Raw genomic sequence first — 6,684 nt, forward strand, 5'->3', positions numbered from 1 at the left:
CTCCACTAGGTCCTCAGAGGCCCAGGCTCCTTCCTGCTGTCTGTCCCGTCACCCCCTAGGCTTCATCATCCATACTGGATGCTTGTGTTCCTGCCATCACACTCACATTCCAGCCAGCAGGAAGGAGAAAGGGGCAAGGAAGGGGGCCTCTCTTCTTTGTATGCAGGATTTCCCAGGAGGTGCATACGACACTCTGCTTGAACCCCATTGACCAGAATGCACTCACGTGGCGACACATAGACACGGAGGCTGGGAAACGTAGTCCTTACTCAGGGCAGCAGGGGCAAAGAAGAGGGAGTCCTAGCATTTAAGGAATGGGGAGGACCTCTACAGGGGTCTGGCGTCAGCTTCTGCCACGCTGCTGCAGGGATGTGATGGCTTAGGCAGAGGGGGGCTTGGAGGGTCCCACGTGAAGCCCTGGATGGTAGATTTCAGTAACCTGGGCTCCATGTTGCAGAGCTGAAAACCCGGGTGACTGACTGGTGGGCTGGGCCACTGCACCGGAATCGATCTGGAAGATGGGGAGAGGGAGGGACAGGACTCCAGGGAGACGGCGTCTGGGAAGCCGTCTTCGGTGGTTAAGCGAAGGTTCTGAGTCACTCTAAACTTGGACTCACGTCCCAGAGCTTCTGTGTGATCTTGGGGAAGTCGCTGATCTCTGGAAGCGTCCATGTTCTCATCAGCCCCGTGGGAGGCCTGATACCCACCCCAGGGCTGTGAGTGGGGCTGAGGGGTGTAACGTGGGGGTGGGGTGGATGTAGGTGTTCAGGAAACGGTGTCCGCTTTCACAGCTGGCCACCCGGGAGCAAAGGTGGGCCCGACACCTGGAAGGGTCGCCCATCAGCCTGGGCCAAGCTGAGCTGTGGGCAGTGGGGAGGGAAGGGCCGGGGGCGGGGTCCCGCCGTCCGGTCTCAGCTCCTGCGCGGGTGCCCTGCCGTAGGAGGGCCGTTGGCTCATGGTTTTCAGGGTCCCTGCAAGCCTCGGACTCCTCATTCAGTGCCGGTCAGGCCTAGTGCAGCTGCACCATGCAGTGTTTTTGATGCTGACACCAATTCAGTTATTTTAGAAACAGTTTCCATAAACAGAGAGAAACAAATTGTTTTTACTTGCGTTTCAGGCTTCAGTAAATACTGACGAGTGCTCGCAGGTAAGTTTCCGTGATGGAATCCATCACCTGTTCAGACCTCACATTGCGGGCACACAATGGACTCGGGCTGGACGTGACACAGAGAGCGACACGGGCACCCGGAGGTGGAGAGGTGGGGCGGGTCACGACAGGGAGAGGCTGTGCCGGCTTCCCTCGGACGCCACGGACTCTCAGGAGACGGTTGCTGTGGAAACGTCAACAGCGTGTTTCTGAGAGCGATTTAGTCACCATCCCCAGCAGCGGTTTTGTATTAATAGCCCCGACTGAGGGTTTGTGTCTGGCTGGGAGATAGGGCGTTCCAACACTCCGCTCATTCTGTTAGGAGCCTGTGCCTTTGGGGAACGCGGGAGGGAAGAGGAGAATCTTGTTCTCAGTCCAGTGCGCTCACTGGAGTCCCAGGGGCCCTGCCAGTTGTCGACATGGGGGACCCACCTCTGGGCTTCTGAGCCGGTGGGTCTGGGAGGCGGCCTGGTTCTCACCGAAGGGTTTCCGTGCGTCCCCAGGCTTGGGGGCCACGAGGTGAAACCATGGAGTCATCACACCCCTCCGCTGGCGCTGCTGAGGGTCACTGTTGAGCACACCCACCCCGGTGCCCCCGTTTCATGCCAGGGAAGCTCTGGTGTGCTCAGGTTTCCTGGGTCCCCTGCGCAAGGGCGCTGCTCCAGGGTCTCTCAAGCAGAGTCTTATTTGTCCCCAGAAAAGGGGACACCTGGGAACTCGTTGTGATTGAATTTATAAGCCTGCTGGGACCCAAGGAAGTCTGGGTGCCTCTCACTGGGTAGAGAGCGGCCCAGAGCAGCTTCCCGTCCTCTCCCTCCAGGCCCGTCGAGGCGCGGAATGTTCCAGAATTGTGCTGCCCTGTAAGCAGCTGCAAGCCAGAGGTGGTTGTGGGCGCGCGAAGTGCAGCCGGTGTGGCTGAGAGCATCTGTTTTCATTTCACGTCACTTCAGACGTGCATCTGAACAGCCCGTGGGGCTGGTCCTGACCGCACGGGGCAGAGCAGGTTAGGACAAAGGTCGGTCGTGGGGTCTTTCCGTTCCAGGCCGCCGGGATCTGGACTTTGTTCTGCACGGAAAGGGGAGGAAGCTTAGGCTTCTGGGCTGAGTGCAGGGAGCTGGGGGTGGTGACCTGGAGGAAGGCTGGAGGTGGTGGCAGTGACCAGGTGAGTGACAAGGGGGGACGGGGGGCATTCAGGGGGGGACGCGATCAGGCTTAGCGCCAGGCGGTCCACACTGGCTGGGCAGCTGGGCCAGTAGCGGGCGTGTTGAGTCAGGAGAGAAACCCTCAGGATGCAAAGTGATTTCGTAGGAAAAGACATCAAGCTGCTTTTGGACGGCAGCCTCGCTGTTCGCCGGAGGATATCTTACTCTCAAGGCAGAGACAATGCAGCGTCAGGGTCCTCCCGGGACGTGAGGTCCATCCTCACTCTGCCCGCCCACATGGGGGTGGGCTTCCCCTCCGATGGGCGGCCTGCGGGTGGTCCCGCTCCCTCATCAGACCCCTTCCCCTCCCGGCCCGAGGCCCGAGACCTCATCCCCAGAGCTGAGCGCCCACAACAGAGCCTCCCCGGGCAGGACCCCTCGATGCTTTCCCCCACCCCAGGCACCACTGAGCACACCTGGGTCCTGGGGCAGGTCCAGAAGCCGAGGCGGGGGAGGACCCATTCCCGCCCTGGGCAAGTTCATCTTCTGATGCGAGACAGGCGCGGGGCCTGGCCCAGGGTGGCGATCCTGCGTGGGGCAGTCTTGCTCTCCAGGGCCCGCGTCGCAGTGACCCCCCGTGCCCGGGGGTGTTGAGGGAGGCTCCTTGGGGGGCTGCCAGTGAGCTCGATCGGGGGCCACGTTCCGAGTGAATGACAGGGAGCCGGCATTGAGGATGCCGCACGCGGGGCACAGCGCAGGGCGGGGGGCAGAGGCCGGGGTGCGTCCGGGGAGGTGGGGTGTGGCGGGGGAGACGGACGGGCCCTGAGGAAAGGCCTGTGTCTGGTGGACGCTGGGGGCGCGCCTGGCTTTACGCTCAGGAGCGACACGTGCTGCTTGCCTGTTTGAGGCGGTGCAGCTTCTCCCCCGTCACAGCCGGAGAGACTTTGCCCTGGCCGGCCCTCTGCCACTCTCCATCCTGAAACGGGTGTGGTGTGCGAGTTTCCCGGGGAGAACGAAGCCTTGTAAGGTCCCTGGAAAATAAGTGCTGTCTAAGGACCATCACTGCTGTCAGTTAAGGAGTTACAGCGGCAATTACCTTATTGCAAGCAGGCTGGCTCCTGGCCCCCCGTTAGCCGAATAGCTGGCAGGAGCGCTTTTGCATCCAGGTGCCGAGTTGAGTTTCTTTAGGGTTTGGTCCCACATACCTGAGCAGCCCCGCCTGGGGGGCGTTCTTTCCCTCCCATCACTTACGTACGACTTGCTCGAGAGGTTCCCCTGCTTATTCACAAACTCGGGAATTCTCAAACTGTGAGCGAACGGCCGCAGGAGGTGGTACCCGAGATTAGAGGTTGCTGTTATCTTCCCGTTTTGCACAGAACACTGAGGCAGGGGCCGTCCGGGGTCAGCAGCCGCGTGGTGCCCAGGACCGGCTCAGGCTGCTGCCCAGCCGCCCTGAGCCCCGCTCCTCTCAGCTCGCCCTCCGTCCCGTCACCTCCTCTCGGCTCGAGCAGGCCCAGGGACCCCGGTCTGCCTCGGTGTGGCTGCCTGCACCATCATCCGCCCCTCGGTCGCTTTAGAAATGTGTCCGTAGAGAGCACCTCGTCATCCAAGGGCCTCCTTTCCGGCCACCGTCGAGGCCCCCCCGGGGAGGCAAGCGCGGCCCCTGCTCCCGGTGCCTCCCCAGCTCGGGTGGAGCCGGATGACGGAGCCTCTGCAAGCTCTGGATGGGTGGGCTCTGCGCCCAGCATCTCCAGGACATGGGCGCCCAGCGGCCCCTCCCTCACGGAACTCCCCGCCCAATGGAGCCAGCAACCGACCAGCACCCACTGGGCGAAGGGACCAGCGCCACGGGGGAGGGGCCTCGGCACCGAGGGGAGGGACTGTGGGCGGGACCCACTGAGAAGGTCGCCCCGACGGGACCAGCCGTCGTGGAGGGGTTCGCCCCCGGGAGGGGCACCGCACCCGTGCGCGTGGGGCCCTGGCACCTGGCCTGCCCAGTGGGCTCACCGCAAACCGCGTCTCAGCCCGAACGACGACTTCCTTTACCTCACGTGTGCTGAAGTGTGGGGTCCTAGGACCCCGAGTGCAGGGCTAGCGGTGACGTGGGGGAGGCACGGGGGCAGCCCCCGGGGCTGGGGTGACCCTGGCTCCTCCCTGAAGGGGCGGTGGGGCTGGGAGCCCCCTGCGGAGCCAGGCCCAGCCTTGTCTCCGGGGTCCTGAGTCATGTGCAGGTGTGCGGGGCTCAGTGCTCCCCTTTACCACGTGCTCCCGCAGTGCTTCTGTCCCCGGAAGGACCCGGCCGAGGAGCTAGAGGTCCTGGCCCAGCATCCGCGCTGGGGCCGATGCTGGGGCGGATGTGTCCTGGTTCTGGGACGCCAAGTCAGAGGCCCTGGTGGCGCGTTCCTCTGTCACGTCCACTTCTGGGGATATTTCAGGGTTATGCCATCATTAAAGAGTAAGCCATCGAGAAAAACCAGGGTGACGTTTAAGCTGTCTGGTAGCTTATTCTGTACAGTCATACATCTTTCCCTCCAGACACATATGCAAGAAATGAATTTCATTCCACTTATAGGAATTCCATGTGTGTTTGACTGGATCTTCTAAGATTTCTGGGTTCAAGAATGAAGAAGCTTAGCTCTGGGAGAGCAGACAGGTTCCCGGGAAAGTGCAAGCTGGTTGGACGTGTAGATGCTGCCATGGGGCTGAGCAGGGCCAAGAGCCATGTCTGGACCTGAAGGTCCAGGGCGCTATGGCGTCCCTCACAGCCTGTCCAGCTGGGGGGCAGGCGGGCGTGGGCTGGGCCCTGTACTCACCGCCACTGGGCCTGCCTGAGAGTAAGGGTGTGTGTGTGAGTGTGTGTGTGAGTGTACGTGTGTATATGTTCATGTGAGCGTGTGTGTATGTATGTATGTTTGAGCGTACGTGTGTGTAAGTGTGAATGTGTGGGTATGTACGTGTGTGAGTGCGGATGTGGGTGCTTGAGTGTACATGTGTGTACGTGTGTCTGAGTGTGTGTGTATATGTGCGGGTGGACGTGTGTATATGAGTGTATGCGTGTGTTGAGTGTTGGTGTCCACGCCTGTTTCTCCCGAGCCCGCCCCGGGACCTTTCTCACCGAATCCCACTCTGCTTTGGGAAGCTGGACTCTCTCCATTGTGTTTATGAGGAAAAGAGCCGTGAACAAAGGGTGTCGGGCTGGCGTGGACCTCTGCCCGCACCCTGCGCGAGTGCAGACCCCGTCGCTGAGCCCCGCCGTGGGCTCAGTGGGGATCCCCTGCCACCGAGGCGGGAAGGCCGGCGGCCTGGGCAGGAGGTGCTGGCCCAGGCTGGCTCCCCCGCGGATGCCACCCTTTCCCGGCCGGGGCTACCCTGGCCCTGCGCTCACACGGGGCGTCGTGATGTCCCCCCAAGTTTAGAAGCCATCGGTGCCTGGGCAGGCTCGGGGAAACCCTCTTTGCTATCTCAGCCGAATGACTTCCAGACAACTCGGCTCTTATCCCTCCAAGTTCCCTTTGGTGGAGCTCGCCGCTGAGGCTTACTGCCCACCGCGCCCACGGTGCAGCCCCCACAGAGGCCCAGGGGAGGGAGGCACTGCACTGCAGGCCGACCTCCTGGCCAGACAATGACTAAGGAGCAAATTACATAAAGGCCCGCTTGGGCCTGCGCTGCTCCAGGCCCGCGACTCGCAGCCAGTGTGTTTGTGCTACATCCATAGGCAGAGACGCTCTAAGGAAACACCTGCGAGAGCGAGAATTGTGCAAGATGCCGGCCACAGACGTCTGTCAAGAGGTGATGACTTCCCGGCTCGAGACGAGGCTTCCACCCCTGTGGCCTCCGCGCAGCCCCCAGGACCGTTCAGCAGGGCCCCCGCCTTTCACCAGCACCGGCAGGTGGTGTCAGGAGGCCAGGATGATGGTGCCCATGACCCTTTGCAGGAAGTTTCTTGTCTTTAATAATAGCTGATGCTATTTTTAATAATTATGGTAAAATGCACATAACATAAAATTTATCACCTCCACCGTCTTTAGGTTCACAGTTCAGTCATGTTATGTGCATTCCCAGTGTTGTGTGACCACCCCCACCGTCATCCCCAGAACCTCGCCATCCTCCCAAACCGAACCTCCGTCCCCGTTAAACCTGGACTCCCCACCCCCTCCCCCAGCCCCTGGCACTCACCCTCCTGCTCTCCGTCTCTGACTCCTCCAGGGACCTCACATACGTGGAACCACACAGTGTTTGTCTTTTCCTGACTACTTTATTTCACTGAGCATCGTGTCCTCAAGGTTTCCTCCGTGGTGTGGCCTGTGTCAGGATTTCCTTCCTTTTTAAGGGCGAGTCGTACTCCACTGTATGGATGGACCACATTGTGTTTATCCATCATCTGTGGAGGCACAC

At 61.1% G+C, this 6,684-nt stretch overlaps 1 long non-coding RNA gene across 1 annotated transcript; it reads left to right on the plus strand.

Moving 5' to 3' along the window:
• The first annotated feature begins 2,224 nt into the window (after nt 1-2,224).
• LOC116762731 lies at nt 2,225-6,312 on the plus strand. Its single transcript, XR_004352330.1, has 2 exons — nt 2,225-2,309; nt 6,005-6,312. It is a non-coding gene; the product is annotated as an uncharacterized LOC116762731 (long non-coding RNA).
• Nucleotides 6,313-6,684: the final 372 nt, after the last annotated feature.

This window comes from Phocoena sinus, chromosome 11, assembly GCF_008692025.1.
Source record: "Phocoena sinus isolate mPhoSin1 chromosome 11, mPhoSin1.pri, whole genome shotgun sequence".
Lineage (NCBI taxonomy): Eukaryota > Metazoa > Chordata > Mammalia > Artiodactyla > Phocoenidae > Phocoena > Phocoena sinus.